The following is a 19071-nucleotide window of genomic DNA, read 5'->3' on the forward strand; positions in this document are numbered from 1 at the left end:
TCTTTGCCTTTTTAAGCAAACCCGCACTGTCATTTATGTGGTAGGTTGTTCTGGTTTTTCGCTGCGACATTCTATCCTTTTTTGGGCATTGAGATCTCGTGGTAGGTTCTGGTTTTTCACCACAACATTCGTTCTGTTTTTGGCCATTGAGAGAAGGCCAAGCCTGTATTGCTGATTTCAGCAAGGTTCAGACTAGATCGGAAACGGCTCATGCATACTGACTTGGAAGGCAAATCAATGCATGTGGTTGTGATTTCATGGGTTTCATGAGAGCAATTTGAAGATCTGAATTGAAATGCATGAATATGCAATACTAGTACCTCCTTTATAATCCCATTGGTTAACATGCACGATGTTATTGAGCTATACAACTCTCTTACCACCATTACATAAAGGTTGCCGTTTCATATATTGGGTACAACTGCAAACCTATAGTTGCAGAAGTTGGAAAAATTAGAGACTTGATCTAACTGGTTTTATCCCGGGAGTCAGCTCGCTTGAATCGGATTGCACCTTGGTATTTTCATTAAGTTGGGGATATTTAATGCTTCAAAAAAAAGTGAAATCACACCTCTGAGTTTATTAAAAAGTTGTTCATTTTCTATATATTTGTTTTAATTCTCTCTATCACATCTCTTGAATATCCAGATTTCGATCTTAATAAAAATTGGATTGTCAACTGGATTTCTTGGTCTGTATTTGTAGATGTCCTACATTTGCTAAGAGAGTTCTTAGGTGCACAAAACCTTAAAAAATGGGACCCATATCTAGTCACCTTCCAAAATCAACCCTAAACTTACCCTTTAGGCTCACCAAAATACCTTAATCCTATCCCAAACTATTCTAGGGTATATTGTCTATACTCTACATAATCCCATGCTTTATGTACTCTTAATGTCATCCTAAAAATACCATAGTAGGCCTATTATTAGGGAAATCACATTTAATGAACCTAAAACTGACATAGCCAGCCTAAACTTTTCTAGGTAGCCTACAAAGAAGTTCCTTGTTGGATCTAACCTACCGTAAGACCTTTCACATTAGATTGGGAGACCACCCAATAGCGTAAAACGCATAATCACCCCTTGATCGCTCCCTAAGCCCTAACTGACCTTAAGCCCTAATTACCAATGGTTTGATAATGGAAAATGGTTTGATAGGGCTGCGGTCCTATCAAAATAAGGAAATACTCACCTCATAACTCATAAAAAATTATAATTCAAGTATTGGAAAACCTTTGCATCGATCATCTCGGCTTGAGTATTATAGTTGTGAAAAAAAAGAAGGATTTCAAGCTCTAAAGATAGTGTATATTGCAACAAATCATTTAGACTATCCACTTCACCCAAACAACAAGTGTTCACATATCCACAATACCTGTGCCATGTTTTGAGTTTCAATTTTTTTTGTCGGTGTTGGAAATTAATTTTAGAGCCGTCATGAATCCTTCCAATGCCGAAAGTGCTTTCCAAATGAGGATTTAAGGTGAAGCTTTATTTTGTTTTTATAAAGCCTTGGCCCTATAAAAACTTCATCAACGAAAACCATCCCAAACCCGCCATTTTCAAACCCTAAAGTCAACCAAAATTCCATCCAAGACCCATCGTGGCAAAAAAGGTTTTAAACACATTATGGATCGGTCAAAATAACCTCTAGAAACCTCTCACTTCCTTAACTATAAAATAAATGTTTGTATACAATAAGATCACTTACCTATGATATAAGGAGGTCACAATTATTTATAATCATCAGGTAGCTTGGGTTCCAGAAATTTGAAAATTTGTTTTTGAACTTTGAACTTGGCCAATGAAATAAATGTTGTAACCCAATCTCACATTTAATAGTCAAAATTAATTATGATCACCTTGAATCACAACTATACAATAATTCTAAAAGATATGAAATTTCGTCGCTAGTTAAAAATTCCAAAAAAACCCGGGTTATGAGCCATAAAGAGTTGGCGAGTGGGTCAAAACTTCAACTTCCTCTTTACGAGAAGGGAAATACTTTCAAAATCAATCACGGTTAAATGGTGATAGAAAATTTGGATTGAATTTCTTTATCTATTTTGTTGGGGGTCTTCTTACTCACTACAAAAAGTGACTTTTGTAAAAAGTAAGAAAATAGGAGTTTTGCACACGTATCCTTTCTTTTTGGTTTTTCTCTTCTATCGGGTCAGAGCATCTTTTAGTTAGGTGAAAAAGGAAAAGAGACGAACAATAATTTTTTTTTTATTTATGACAACAATTTCTTTTTTATTTATGGGAGAAATTGTGTGAACTTGTGTTGTTTTTGTCTTTGGATCATCCGACGTGAAATACGAAGTAAATCGTGAGTTTGGATGATTACAAGAAATGTATTTTGGTGATATATTTTATCGATTTTCTCCTTTGAAGAAACATTGTATCTCTTTTATAAATTTTTTTTTTGATAGTGATATTATTTGCTGGCTTGTCAGTGGACGTAACCCTACATGATGAATCACATTAAATTCGTGCTGTGGTTTGTCTCCTTTTTATTTCATTTCATGAATATAGTTTCATCTCTAATTTTTTTTTCTTAAATTGTTGCACGCTATCTTTGAGCTTATTATTGGATTATCGATTTTATATATTTCATGTTGAGTGTGTGATATTCGATGATCGGTTAAATTGAGGTTTCAGCTATTCGAATCTCCAATAAGTGCTCACCCTCAATTTTAAATATCAAGGGATAGATTTCAAGAGTAGAGAGATAGAGTTTTAAACATTTAAAAATACCCATTCAGTCTCTAAGAGATATCAAATGGAATAAATGAAAAAACCATTGATTTTAATTACCCCAATTGGATGTGCCTAAATGAGCCCAACCATTTTCAAATGGCCATTTAGTCCATTCTTTGTCTATAACTACCTAGTGTTGCTTAAACCCAAAAGGACTTTTGGACCTTTGGAGGATAGTTATCAAGATCGGACCAAACTTGCGGTCCAACCAGATGGATTATAGACTGTGGCTTGGCCGATCTGGTATAAAATCAATATTTGATTGGTTTGGTACGGTCAGACCAGTCAATTTTAACTAATTCAACCTGCTAAATAAATTCGACAAAATTTTAATGTAAACTAATATATATATATATATATATATATATATATATATATATATATATATATATATATTTTTTTTTTTTTTTTTCTCTAAAATTCAATCCAACTAGTTTGATCAGTATTTGACCGATTTTGATTGGACCAAATCCCTCATTGACTCAATGGTTGGTCCAATCTTAATAATAATGCCATGAACACCTTACAAATTTATGCCACTTTCTTTCTACCATGCCCCTCTAGCCCCTAGGAGCCCTATCCAACTCTTCAAATCCGGGCATCGGCCTAATCCCTCTTGGAATTCTGTTGATTCAAATCCTCCTAGGACCCACCTAGTGTAAACCCTCAAGTATCCATTGGCTATTATTATACTTAAATTCAAGTAGACAAATACGGAAACCACCCTCTTTGGTTTGGGTGCAAATTAAATTCACTTGAACAATGAACAATGAAAAGGATCAGGATCCAACCAAATTATGGTTTACAATTCAGAATTTTACGATCTCTTCACTATAAGCATCAACAGATGGCTAAATCTCTCTCAAAATCACTAAAGCTAAACTAAAAAAAAAAAACCAAATTTGCAACCAATTAGGCCTAATAAGATTATAAAAAAATTAAATAATAATAAATCGTGGAAAAAGAAAAAATAAATATAACTTACTCACCCTTAATTAACTTGCATATCTAAAGAAAACTAATTATGTTTTAAGGAAGAGATTTTTTGCTATAGGAAAGTAATTTTATTAAAATATATTAAAGATAATTATTCTCTAATATTTTGTTAAATTAAATATTACAACTTAAATTCTAAACTGAAAAAGGAAAACAAAATCTAAACTAAAAATACGTGTAATAATAAAAATATTCAAAATAATTCAAAAATATAAATAAACCAAAATACCATTAAAAGTTTTAGGGGTATTTTGTTCTATTTATTTTTTTGTGAATTATTTTTTCAAAATTTTTATTGGTTCACCTTAACAATAAGAGTGGACGTTCCAAATTTTATATCATTTGGATTTATAGAAAAAGTATTAAAATTTAAATACAAAATATAATCGTAGTTGTCAAATCGGGCATGATTCAATCTGGACTGTTAAGCGTTTACTATAGCTGTAAACTAGTAGGCGCATATGGCATTGTATGCTATGAAAGCACTTACCATTATTAGAAGGAGGTCACAATCACTCTTAACAATTAGATGTTAAATTGGATGGTTTGGAGTAGTGTTCGTAAAATCGAACCGGAACGGTTAACCGGTCGTGAGGCTGGGAGCGATTTGAATCGGAATCGGACTAACCGGAGTAATTAACCTGACTAACCAGCCAAGTAGATTTTTTTTATAAAAAATAGGGTAAAACACCCCCCCCCACCCCCCAAAAAAAAAAAAAAGAAAAACTTAGATTAAATATACACTATCATATTACATACATTTACCTTATAAAAAAAAATTGAAACAACTTTTTATATAATTTAATATTTGAATATTATGGAGATATGCAAGATAATTTATAATTTCACATAAATTCAATTGATGAAGTTACAAAGTCCAACTAACAATGGATGATGCAACAATATATGCTTCTATATTGTTTTAATGTTGATGTTGAAAAAAGTAGTTTTAATATTGAAAAACCCTTTAATATGGTTTAGAATTGGGTTTGAGAGCGTATTTTTTTGTATCATGATGTTCCCAATTTTTCGAAAGGTTGTGAGTCAAGGTATTAAGAGAAAGCACATCATTTACTCGGTAACTTGGTTATCAAATGAAGGGTGTGGGTCAATGTGTTAAGTACTGCTTCAAATGGCCAAGTCGCATATTTTTAAAAAATATGGCCAGGTAGATTGGCAAATGGCCAAATCAATTTTGAAATGGCCAAACCTCATTTACTTAACAACCTTTTGAGTTTAGTTTTAACATGAAAAAAAAAGAAAAATTATATAAGATGGCAACTTTAAAATGTAGAATCAAGATGCATATTTTAAAAAAAAAAAAACAGTTTAATTTTTTATCCATTTTAGCATGTGGAAACATGAGAGATGAGTAAAACACTTATTAGTTTCTACCTCTTTTTTTTCATAGAGGCTAATAAATAGATTTAAGGAGTATGAAGTTGCAACAAATGATAGATAGCTTGTAACAAATAAAAAAACAAATTAGAAGAAAATGTCACAGCTAAACAAGAAGTTGAGAACACTGACAACAGTAACATACACAAAAAATAACCTTAAAAACAAATAAATTTTTTCTTCTCATATTCAATACAAAAAAAATATTTTTATTAAAAAAATTTATAACATAAAAAACAATCCAAAAAGCTCACTAAAAATATATAACATTAAAAAGAAAGAAATATTTGTTTTTCTCATATTCATCACAAAAAAACATGTTTTTGTAGAAAAACATATAACATAAAAAATAATCCAACAAGCTCACAAAAAATATAATATATATATATATATATATATATATATATTCTTTTTTTATCATATTCATCACAAATACCATATTTTTAAAAAACAAAACGTAATTTATTAAAACAACAAAAATTTTTTTGAGAGCCCTAAAATCGAGCCAAAGAACACATAAATTTATAGTCAAAATCAACCCCAAATCTTTCATTTTTTGAACAAATTGACTTGGGGATATGATAGATACTTCAATTAAGATTCAAATACCTCATATTTCATGAAGATTAATTGACTAGTGAGATCTTTATTTAAAAAATGGCGGATTTTTCTCTTCACGAAAATTTTAGGAAAAAAACACAGCAAAAAATAAAAACATTTAATCAATAGTAAATCAAAGTAACTATTTTATTTGATAGATGATGCCTTTATGATCAAACTTCAGTGATCAATTCGATAAAATCGTTCAATTTATTGATCAAAAATCAATTTGTTTGGATAAAAAACAGTTCGTCGACCAACAGTACTTGGGACCCAAAAGACCCTCAAATCTTCATTTTTTTGGAAAAATTGAAATATCTAAACATTGAATCATTCAACAATTAATCAAAGCCCTTTATTTTTATGAAAATTTATGAGGTATTGAAGCAACATTTGATAGAATGGCGGAAATTTCTTATTTAAAAAAATCCCCATTTCAATCCACTAAGAACTCTTTGTTTTTCGATTTTTGATTCAATAATCTGTGATTTATAGAAACTTTCAGGTGTATAACATCAATATTTGACTGAAAAACAAAAAACAACTGAAAAATGGAATAACAATTAAGCTGCAAAATATTGTTCTATGAAAAGTAACGGGGGTGTGTCAAATAACGGTCGTTATTTGATGCGTTAAAATGGCGTTATACCAGTGTTAAAACGGTAAATTGGGCCGGTTAGAAAAACTAGCCGATTTGATCTAAATAGCGTTGGTTCGACATCAAACCGGTCGGTTTTGGTCCCAATTTTTTTTTTGACAGTTCTTTCATACATAGTGTGCCATAAAAACGGCCCTAACCAGACTCGCCACCCCACCGGTAGCAATTTGACCGGCTGGTTCCGGTTCTAATCGGCCGGTTTTGCGAACACTGGTTTGGAGTGAGTCGCGGAGCTTAAGAATTTGTTTTTTAAACTTTGAGCCTATTCAATGGTACATTAACAACCACCTGATATAAAATCTCACAAACAAGAGTGATTGTGACTTCCTTATACTAAAAATAATGATCATATGAGTCCCTCGCACACACAACTTCATAAGACCCCAATATGTCACCATTGAATCCCCATCCGGATCTTGAGAATAGATGAGACACTAGCTCACCCGGTCAAGAGGTAAAAGGGTCCTCTCTCTCTAAGCTTCTCCTCTCGTGCCAGCCTACCATTGCCCTCCCTTCTCTCATTGAAAGATGAATGTTGAAATTTTAAAAACATAGCCATCAAATGGAGCACCGAATAGTTGGATGGATTGTCTTTCGCCTTAAGAAAGGTCTCTCCTTAAAAAAGGTAACTTTTATGATGATTTGATCTTTGATATTTGAGTGCAATGGCGGAGGAAATATTGGACGAATTGAACCTCTCTCTCTTTCTCTCTCTCTCTAAAACCCCAGTTCTTCTTATGTTTCTTATGCAGCGGAAGAGAAACTCCCCCCAAACAAACACGCCTTCCAATTCCCAAGTAGAAAAAGAATCTTGGCTTGAAACACTTTTTTTTTTTTTGGGGAATATTAGCAAATAAATCTCATTAAAATAAAAGCAAGTTCCAAAATACACACAAAGTCACTGGAAGGAAGTAATCACCAATGAAAATTGGTGTACTCCTTTTGCAAGACAATCAGCCTCAACATTAGACTCCGTGTAACAACAGTGGATTTTAACAATTACAGTTTTGAGAATATCACATATCTTATGAAAAATTACAGTTAACCTCCATGGTATATTAGCTTGGTCGTTACTCCAAGCTATAATATTTGCTAAATCCCTTTCTACGATCTTCTTTCCCTCAATTATTGGTAAGAGTTTCATGCCTTCCAAAGGCCTCTAGCTTCAGCTTCATTAACTGTAGTTACATTGCAAGTGCCAAAATATAAACGAATAATATGCCCCATATGGTATTTTATCAATTCACCAAAACCCGTTGCACCTAGGTTTCCAAAAGAGCTTCCATCAAAATTCAGTTTGTGTGCATTAGCGGGTGGTAGTGTTCAAACATCACCCATTCGACTTGATTTAGGAGAAGATAAACTAGCGACTGCCTTAGGAATAACAATGATCTGGCTTTTAAGGATGAATTTAACATCTTTAAGTGTAGAAAACCAATTTGCTGCCAGTGCCAAAATATTGGATTTCAGCATTAAAGTATCAATGCTCAACCCTTCAAATACTCTTTTATTTATTTCCTTCCATATACCCCAAAGAATACTCACCCAAATTGATCTCCACAATATTAAGCTCATCTTTGAAAAACTAGGAGTAAGCCATTGGTAAAGAAGCCAACTTATATTTTCAGGAATATGTATCGAAAGATTTAGACACTAACGAGCCCAATCCTATATATTCATCACAAAGGGACAATCAAGAAAAAGATGTTGGGCCGTCTCATTATCAGCTTTGCAAAAAATACAGACATTAGTTAAAATGAAACTCCCTTTCCTCAAGTTATCAATAGCAGTTAGTTTATTTTGGCACAAAATCCATAAAAATAGTTGTACTTTGAAAGGCACACGAAGCTTTTTTATCTTAAAAAGTCTAATATTTAACTTACTACAATCACAAAAAAGGAGATCATAGGTTGACTTAACTGAAAAGGCTTCAGAGTGAATAAGATCCCAAATGATTACATGTTCGTATTTGGTGAGATATAAACGCTTTGAAGCATTTCCATAAGCGATTGGTATTCATCTATAAATCTATCAGAAACTCTTTTATACCTGTAAAGTAAAGACCAAACAATGTTAGTGAAAAAACCCCAATTAGCATCTTTAACAAAAGCTAATGGGTTGGTAACTTTGGTAAATACCTCCTGGAATAAATATCTTAGTGGGAAGTCATGAAGCTATTTGTCAAGCCATAATAAAGTCTTTTTCCCATTCCCAATCACTTTTCTAAAATGTCTCAGATATATAGGTTTGTCATAGTCGATAACCCTCCAAACATGGGACAAATATGACTTACTTCTGGGACTTTTGATTAAGCTATAGAAAACATCCATCCCATACTTTCTTTTAAGAACTTCCACCTAAAATAAATATTGTTGGCCATGAATTCTCCACCACTATTTGATAAGCAAGTCAAAATTCATATTTTTCAACATTCTAATTCTCAAACCTCCTTCTTTCACCGGTACACTTACTTTCTCCCAACTTACCAAATGCAATTTTTTCCTCTTTTCATCTTTACCCCAAAGGAAATTTCTCATTAAATCTTCCAAACGTTTAACAATCTGTTTCAACATCCCGAATAAAGACATAATAAATTGGTAAATTTGACAAAGTTGATTTGATAAGAGTATACCTTCCTCCCAAAGAGACAGTCTTAGATTTCCATAAATCTAACTTTTTGAGAAATATTTCAATGACTAGATCACATGTAGACCTCTGAGAATTTAATTCACAAGAGGAATCCCCAGATACTTGCAAGGTAAACTTTCGACTCTACAACCCAACAAAGCAGCCAACATTTCCATTGTATTTTTTGGACAACCTACTCCAATCAATTTGGTCGTACCGAGGTTAACATTTAGTCCTATAACCAATTCTACACATTTAAGAAAAATCCACAGACTTGTAACCTCCCTTTTACATGGATCACAAAATATGATAGTATCATAGACATATCGAAGATGTGAAACTACCAATCTATTATTCCCAACCTTCACACTCGATATAATACCTTTTGAAACCACTCCTCTAAACATGACATTGAAGCTTTCAGTCATCAGAGTATATAAGAGACGTGATAAATGGTCACCTTGTCTAAAACCTCTAGAAGTTTTAAATAATCCAACAACTTTACTATTAACTAAGAGCGAAAAATGAGTGGAAATTAAATACCCTTGAATCCATAGTCTTCATCTTGATATAAAGGTCATATTTCCCATGATGCAATGTAAAACCTTCCAATCAACTTCATCATATGTCTTTTCAAAATCTAATTTGTAGATTAAAGAAGATCTATTCTCTTTAATTCTAGAATGGATGTACTGTTGGACTATCAAAATGCTATCAATAATTTGCCTGTCTTTTAATAAAGCTGAATTGAGGACCTCTGATTACTACGTGAATAACCTGACGTAACATATTAACAAGGACTTTGGCAATGATTTTGTAAAGACTCCCCAACAAACTAATGAGATGAATATCCTTCACTAGCTCTATGACACTTTTTTGGGGGACTAAATCAATGAAAGTAGAATTCATAACTATATTAATCTTGTCTCTTCAATAAAACTCCTCCAATAGTTGAAGTAGGTTGTCCTTCAACAAGTCTTAGAATGATTGGAAAAATGCTAAAGGATTCTCATTTGGCCCAGAAGCCTTGTCTCTACCGAGCCCAAAGACTGCATCATTAATTTTCCGCATTTCAAACTTTCTTTCCAACCACATAGCTTCATTTATTGGCATTTTTTTTAAAAAAATATGTTGCATACATAGCTCCTCAAGATTTTCAGCAATAAAAACATCCTTGCAATGATTGATCAAAGCATCTTCTAACTCCAACATATTATCGCAGTCCGCTCCTTGGATCATTAAATTTTGGATCGAATTGTCTCTTATTCTAGCATTTGCTATAGCATAAAAGAATTTTGTATTTCTGTCACCTTTCTTTAGCCATTTAATTCTTGAACTTTGTCTCCAATGAATCTCTTCTAGCCTTAGCAAACTCTTATAGGATGCTACCCAATTGTTTCTTTCACCAATTTGTTCTTGAGACAAGTAACCTCTCATAAATTGAGTATTGTTCATCTAATCAACATGTCCACTGGCTTTAGCAATCTTTGTCTGCAAATCACCCAAATTATTTCTTTTCCAACAAATAATTTTGCTTTTAAGCAATTGGAGTTTTTAGATAACTGATAGTCTTTCCACCATTCTATCTGATTACTTTTCCAAAACTTTTTAATTAACGGAACTAGTGACATTTCTGACAACCAAGTAAGCTCAAACCTAAAAAGTGAAGGGCCAAAAATGAATCCATCCGTGTTAAACATAAGGGGAACATGGTCAGAGGTAATTTTCAGAAGAGCTTTAACATTGCTTTTTGAAAATCGATTCACAAACTCAGAGATCACCAAAAATCTACCAAACCTTGTTAAAACTGGTTCAGATATATTATGATTGGACCAAGTAAAGTTAGCTCCAATAGAAGGCATATCTATCAATTCATGTTGTTGGATAAATCTATTAAATAACTGCATACAAGAAGACATATAGGGGGATAAAGAGGACTCGCTAGGCCATATAATAATATTAAAATCTCCACAAACACACCATGACACTTTAATATCATAAATGTCCGACAACTTATCCAAAAATATGGCCCTTTCATCATGTAGGTTAGGTCCCTAAACCACAGTAAGGCACCACACAAAATCATCCATAGGGCCTCTGAATAGGACAAAAACATGTTTAGGTAACAAAATATATTGAGAAGCATACAAAATAGTGGGATTACAAAGAACTCAGATACCCCATGAAGAACTAGCAGCATCAAAACCTTAAAAATTCCAAAGATCTTCTTCCCCTACTTCTCTAGCTGTAGGGAGATTTGAGGCCTCCATTTTAGTTTTTTAAAGGAGTAAGAGATCAGGTCTTTCCTTTTGGCAAAAAGAAAACACATCTCTCTTACGTGAGCCACCATTGAGACCTCGAACATTTCAACAAAACATCGTCATTCAGAAACATAACTATTTTTGTGCTTGGTGATATCCGAAGGATCACTAGACAGAGAAGCAACCGGCTCACATTGAGCACGGGTTCGACCCCTTACCTCATCGTTGTCATAGTTGATGTGGTAGACCATATTATTCAATTCCCTTTATACTCGACATTTTGTTTTTGTTTTCTTACTTTTGGTGCCTCCTGTTTTCTCAACCACCTCTTGTTCATGCTCCTTCTTCAGCGCCTCAGTGATAGAAGCCAACAAATCACCATAATAAACATCATTGCTTCTAGAACCTTACCGACTTCCAGAGGGTGTAGAATCAAAGCAAGCTCATCTTTTTTATCCGAATGAGCCTTATCCACCATATGCTGTTCAACTGAACCTTCATTGAATACTTCATTGTTATCGTCTAGCAATCTCATAGTAAGTGGTGTTACAACGATAGGTTTTTTAAGGACTTCCATCATTGCTGGACCGTTTTCTTTCCAAAATTCTTCATTCCAGGTGCTAAGCATTGTTTGTTAACATCTTCCTCATTCTCTTCCAGATCATAAACCAAGATCAGAGATGTATTTATTTTATTTTTTTTTAGTAACTTCTTTGGCAGAGCTTGATGAGAAAAGTTATGAGCTGGCTTACTTGAAGATGGGAGGGAAGAGTTGTTGTGAGGACGACAAAGATTATCTTCTGGATTAGACGCTTGGATATGGACAAGAAATTTAAGAAGTTGAACAATGGGTGAATTGTTTAGAATGGGAAAGCCTTTAGGAGATGTGCCAGCAATATATGTGCCTACAATTGATTGTAGAAACTTCCCAAGACGCTCCTATGCATTATGCAAATTGTAGGTGTAATTCTCGAGGCGGGATGTTTGAAATTTGAAATCAAAGATTTATTTCTATCATACTTTACAATCCATTATTGGACTATCCATTTCAACCCCATATTTACCTTTGACTAGCAATCAAGGGCTATGATTAATGAGTGCCTTGATCTTTGCCGTTGATTTCGCTTCCCTTTCCCCGAGACAACATTATTGTATCTCGAACTTGATGAGCCTACGTGATGTGGGCCATCATTGATCCTAGACATCTATACTGGCTCTTGCATAGGAATGTGAGCTTTATTGACCTCAAGAACTTTTCTATCAATAATGCTAACTAATTTGAATGAAATTCTGAGGTCAAACTCGCCTAGCTTTAAGATTCCTTGACTTGGAAAATTCAATCCTTTAAGCTCAACCAGAAAAATGAGGGAATGATAGGAAGTCTTAGTCCAATCAATTTTAATTAACCAATCACACAACTTTGTAATTTTTTTACAGACTTTTGTGGACCAGGCTATAATAGGAATACTTGATACGAAAAACTAAGCAAATCAACGCTTAATTAGGGAGGAATCCATAGCAGGGATCCACTTCTCTGCCGCCAGATCATATCCTTGGAATCTCCAAACCTTATGACTTCTTACTTTAATATCCTCCTCTCGTCATCCAAGAAAATATACAAACCTTCCCTCTGAGATAGATTTGCACAAGCTTGGGATTTTCGTCCATGTTTTGTCCACCCATCATTGAAAAGCATCTATATTACGGAATTGTTCTTTAAATGTAATAATCACCAAAGCTTGAATCCTTTTCTCTCATCTAGAATTATATCATTCCTAACTAAGACCAATGGATTCCTATGAAAGGAAAAACCAGTAGATGATCTAAGGATCTAAGCATACGAGGGACCCCTCGGGCTCATGGCTCCTTAAGATGCTCTAACACACATTACTTATCTCTTAACTTTTTCTTTCTCTTCCTCTCTCTTACACTAACATGGCCTAAAGAGACTACCTTGGATTTTTCAATTTCACGAGTATTTAAGCATACACTACTGGTTTACATAGACCATACAAAACCCACCTTCGCTTCCAATGAGAGGTCAACCTTAATGCAATACAAATTGAAGTACCCACTCCCTTGGTATGAAACTCCCCTAAAAAGACCTCACTCCCGTAGCATGAAACTCCCCCAAAAAGACCTCTCTCTCTCTCTACAAAAAATTGAAAATAGCGAAGCTCTCTTTGTCTTTGTCTCTCTTTATAAGAAGATAATGTATATTGTTCTTTCTCTAATGATTGCCCAAAGTGAAGATGGGCTCTCTCTTTTCTCAGAACCTCACATTTCTCTCTCTAACAGTTCCACAACTCCATGTTTTGAGGGCCTTTATCAACCAACAGAGCCCTGATCCGCCATTGATTAATTAAAGATCCTCTCTTTGTAAGCTTAGAAATACCCCGGTCAACAACATAACATCCACACTACTTCACAATCAAAGACTAACCCATGGTTGAAATTTCCCTTGATGATAACGGATTCCCCAATTCTCTCTATAACCAACAAAACCTCTTACCCAATTCTACCTCTAAGCAACGAACCTATTCCCTATCTCTCTCGAAGCAACGAAATAACGTTTCCTTTACTCTCTTATTATCCCTGCCTCTGCCTCACCCCCCAAACCATGGCCGTGGACCAAATGAACCAGGTGAAGATGAGCATACGACCTCCTACACAACAACGAGTCTCCTTCCCTATTGTGCATGTTTCATCTACCCCCTTCTCCTCAAATTCATCCAATCTAACCAGGTCATGACTCATGAAACACAAAAAATCTAATGCCATCTCATTTCACCATTAAATACCTTAACATTCTTGACTTTCTAAGTCCTAAAAAAACTAGAGAGGTACTCCTCTTGGTTTTGGGTATCAATTACATGCAGTCAAAATAGCATAATTGTGCATAATCATGGTCAATGTATTAATATTTAAATGTATTATATTCTTTTGAATGTAATAATGAGTGATGAGTATACCTTTCGAGTGGATGTAAAAAAGAGAGACGAGTGGATGTATTAGTTGAGGTTTTATTTTTTTAGGATGGCATTGCTTTTCGCTCATAGTTTAGCCCATTGTTAAGGAAATCACTGTGTGGTATTCTAGGTTGCCTTTTGCTTTGCTTTTGCTATAAATATGTACCCCCCTTTGCATTTAATGAGACAGAAGCGAAGTTGTGTTTGCTTGTGTAAAACAAATCGGGTAACCAAGTTCGGTAGATTCTTCGTGCTCTAATAGTTATTTGGTGAACTCGCCCAAAGAAGAAGATTTTGATTATGCCACTATGGGAATTTGAATTGCCACCATTCAAAAAAAAATTTTGTTTGCCAGTATTTGTAGAGATTTCAAAAATGGAATTTGAATTAGCCCCAAAAGAAAATTGTCTGCTTAGTGTTTGTTGAGATTTCAGAAAATGAATTTTTAGGAGTTGATTTCATAGTGATAAAAAACAATTTGCTATGCAATGGAAATCTAAAAAGTTTTAAACTCTTCTCCTACTCCTATTCCAGAAGATATAGGTACAGATGATGAAAATGAAGAAATTGTGGGACAAAGTAAGATGATTACTTGGAAGGAAGTAGTCTCTAGAGAAAACAACACATAAACAGAAGAATGTTCAACATACTGGCATCACCAAATAATCGAAGAAAATTCTGTAAGTTCTCTATCTAATGATGACTCTGATGATTCACTAGTCTTTTCTGATGAAGAGACTCAGGTTGAAAAATCAAACAGAGTTTTCAAAGAGACTATAAAGGAGATTTTGGGAAATTGTTTGAAAAATCATTCAAATTACAAGTACAATGAAGGCATAAAAAATTGCGTAAACTATTGAGGGATCATACTTATGAGCCATACTATGAAGTTCTGTGAGAGAGTCATTGAGCAATGACTAATGCATGAAACAAGTGTATCTAAAAACCAATTTAGTTTTATGCCAGGAAGGTCTATAACTGAGGTTTAGGGCGAAGAAAAAAGACCTCCACTTAGCCCTTATTGATCTAGACAAAGCTTATGATAGAGAACCTCGAGATGTGATTTCGTAGGTGTTAGAAAAGAAAGACGTATCTAGACACTATATCAACTTGATGAGATATATGTATGATGGAGCAGTAACTACTGTACGAACAACTAGTGGAGAGACGAGTGAGTTTTCAGGAACAATAGGTCAAGGGTCTTTATTGAGCCCATAATTTTTTTGTTTTAGTTAAGGACGACTAAACTAAGCATCGACATGATGAGCTACCGTGGTGCATGTTATTCGCAGATGACATAGTTTTGATTAATGATATCCGAAACGGCATCAACACAAAGTTAGAACTTTGGAGGGACGCTTTAGAATCCAAATGTTTTTAAATTAGTTGACGGCACTTTCAATATCTTGGCTCGATATTTCAGGAAAATGGAGAGATCGAGGAAGATATCGCATATAGAATTAGAGCTGGGTGGGCAAAATAGAGATATGCAACTAGAACTTTATGTGATCACTGCATACTCAATGAGGCTGAAGGACAAGTTTTATATGACAATGGTAAGACCAGCTTTGCTATATGGAGCAGAATGTTGAGCGAACAAAAAACAATATACCCATAGAATAAATGTGGTAGAGATGAGGATGTTTAGATGGACGAGTAACAAGACAAGAAGGGAAGGAATTCAAAATGAATATATTCGAGAGAATTTAAGCATGGCACCAATAAGCTATAAAATGAGAGAGAGTAGACTTTCGTAGGCTGGCCATATGGGCACCAACTAAGTACAATATCTATTAGGAGGTGCGAGCTAGTTCAAGGGAAAGATGTCGTTGGAAGTAGTCTGAAAAGATATGGGGACTTTTGGCCTCACTGAGGATATGACCTATAATAAAGCAGAATGGAGAACCATGATTCATGTAGCCAATTTTAATTAATTAAGAAAAGGCTAAAATGATGATGATGTTTGAAAAACCATCCAAAGTGAAAGATAATTCAAAAGAAAATATATATCAAATTCAAAAAGTGGTGCATTCTCAAAATCTTTTACAAGCACTAGCAAAAATTGCAATAGATGGAGGCGAAAATTGGAAAAAGATAGAGTTATTTCTATATACTGGCACTAATATAAATTTTTGCACCAAAGAACTATGAAAAAACTAGATAAAAGACTCACAAGGCCAAGAAGTTAACATCATGAATGGTAGAAGAAAATTAATAAAATTTTCCATTAATGTTCATGTTAAAATTGGACACAAAGTGATTTTGATCAATTTTGTTAATATTGGGTATTAAGGATATCAAACATGAATAGGCTCTCAGACTCTAGATGAAATAAACTGTTGCACAACATCAAAAGCTTTGATAATTTTTACTATAAAAGGAAAAAAGGGAATTGTACCTTGAATTCCACAAACTTTCAAAATGAGGACAAACAAAATTCAAACGATTCCATTTATAACAAAAATTATGAAAGATGTTCAAAAGTTGGAAAAGGAACTTGAAAATATGAAATTATCTGACAAATAAAGGACATGAACTTTGAAGCCAATTCAAAATTACTTGACATAAGAGAAATTACAGAATCCTAAAAAAATATTGAGTTGAACATACCTTGGAGAATTGGGATAAAGATTCACCTAAAGCCCATATACCAACTCTTCATTACATTCTAGTTCAAAGTAAGCCTATGAGGTGCAATAAGGAGGATGAAGAAGAGATGAAAACTAAGATATCAGAATTAGCAGAAAAGGGGTTAATTCGATCATCTCAAATCAAATTATTCACGTGCAGCCTTTATTGTAAAAAACTCATTCAGAAGGAAAAAGGAGAAAACCAGAATGATAATTAATTATATTCCTCTAAATCAAGTAAAAGCAAATATTAAATGGCCATTAACTGATAAGAAAGAGCTGATACAAAGAGTTGCTAAAAAAAAGATTTTATCAAAATCTGACTATAAGTTAGGATACCACCAAATGAAAATTGAAGAATAAGACATTCATAAACCTACTTTTTCCAACCCTGACGGATTATAAGAATGGCTAGTGATGCCCTTTGGACTAAAAATACTCCACAATTTCAGAGGAGGATGGATTCAATATTTAACCCATTTTGTAATTGTGTTGCTAAATATATAAATGATTTATTGTTTTTTCTGATTGCATGCAGGAACATTTGGATCATCTCAAAATATTTGCAGAAACTATGCAAAAACAAGGAATAGGCCTCTCAACTTCAAAAGACAAGTTTCAGATTGCTAAATAATCAATTGATTTTTGTGGTGTACATATCTCCAAAGGCCAAATACAAATTCAGATGCAGCCCCATGTAATCCAAAATATTAAAAAATTTACAGAGAAGCTACAAGAAAAATTACAATGCCAGAAGTTTCTTGGTTGTCTCAACTATGTTCGAGACTTTATTCTCATGCTTTCTGGGAAAACCAAGAAAATTAGAAAAGTTATGAAAGAATAATCATTTCGATGAACTGAAGAAGTAAGACATCTCAAAGCTAAAGCACAAACTTTGCCCCCACTAGCACTTATAAATGGACGTCATTTATTCTTTCTACTGAGGCCTCATCTGATACTTGGGCGGCTGTCCTACTAAAAAAGAAAAACAAGGAACAGAAAATATGTACCTACACTAGCAGTCAATTTAAGAAGTATGAGCTAAACTATTGGTTCGCAGAAAAGGAAATTTTGGTTGCAGAAAGAGGAGTTGAAAAGTTTGACACTGCTTTAATAGGAGAAACATTTATCTTTAGAACTGACTCTTTAAATTTGGCCAGTGTGATGCAAAAGATAATTATCAGTAGTCCAAAATTACAAAAGGTATTCATGGTGGCTAATCACATATATAATTTTTCAATTGAAAAGGTCCAAGGGACAAAACATCATCTTCCAAATGCACTAACAAGAGAAATGAAGATGATGAGAACAGTTCGGAAAGAAGCGTGGCTAACATAGATTTTAGAAACCACAGAAGAAAGACAAAACAACTGTCAAAAAATAAGGAGTTATTTCTCTCCTCAACCTGTGAATATTGATTCAGCAGTAGGGTCTTACCCTAACATAGATTATTTTCTCACTTCTTCTAGAAGAATCAGTATAGTTATAAACTATTTTAGATGGACATCCCTATAACCTGAACTAATTGCCTGGATAATTAAAAAGGAAATCTTGGATGATTTGATAAGTTTTAGAAGACAATTATGTCCTAATAACATTGCCAAAGATTGTATGACAAAATTATTAGGATACACAAATTAGGAAAAGGGTTTATGCAAATATGTTTTAAGGATCAATTTTACTAAGCAAGGATTTATTTGGAGATATAACGATGAATTGCTTTTCAACCGTGAAGCATCTAGCATAAGGCCACCTACATCAATACAATTATTAGACCGCTTCTACAAAAGTGTTAAAAAATGCTATAGTTGCCAAATTAGAGAAGAATTTTGTGTGTTGCATTATGGAGAATATTGTAAAGCCATGAGTTTTGACAATGAAACACCGAAATCATCCTAAAATATCTTGGATAAAGCAGCACATGGTTTTTTAGTGGTATTACTAAATAAAAGTGGTTTTACATTTTTAATAGTACTTCTTTTTAATTGTACTATTTTCTTTTGCTTTTGAGTGAATGTAATAGTGAGTGATGAGTGTACTTTTAAGTGGAAGTAAAAATGAGTGATGAGTGGATGTAATACTATGAGGTTTTGCTTTTTTAAAGTGGTAATACTTTCCACCTATGGACTAAATTTTAGATCTGAAAGCTCGAATACATTGGGACTGAGA

Source organism: Amborella trichopoda, chromosome 1 (genome assembly GCF_054954075.1).
Source record: "Amborella trichopoda isolate Santa Cruz 75 chromosome 1, AtrichopodaSantaCruz75HAP2 v2.0, whole genome shotgun sequence".
Classification (NCBI taxonomy): domain Eukaryota; kingdom Viridiplantae; phylum Streptophyta; class Magnoliopsida; order Amborellales; family Amborellaceae; genus Amborella; species Amborella trichopoda.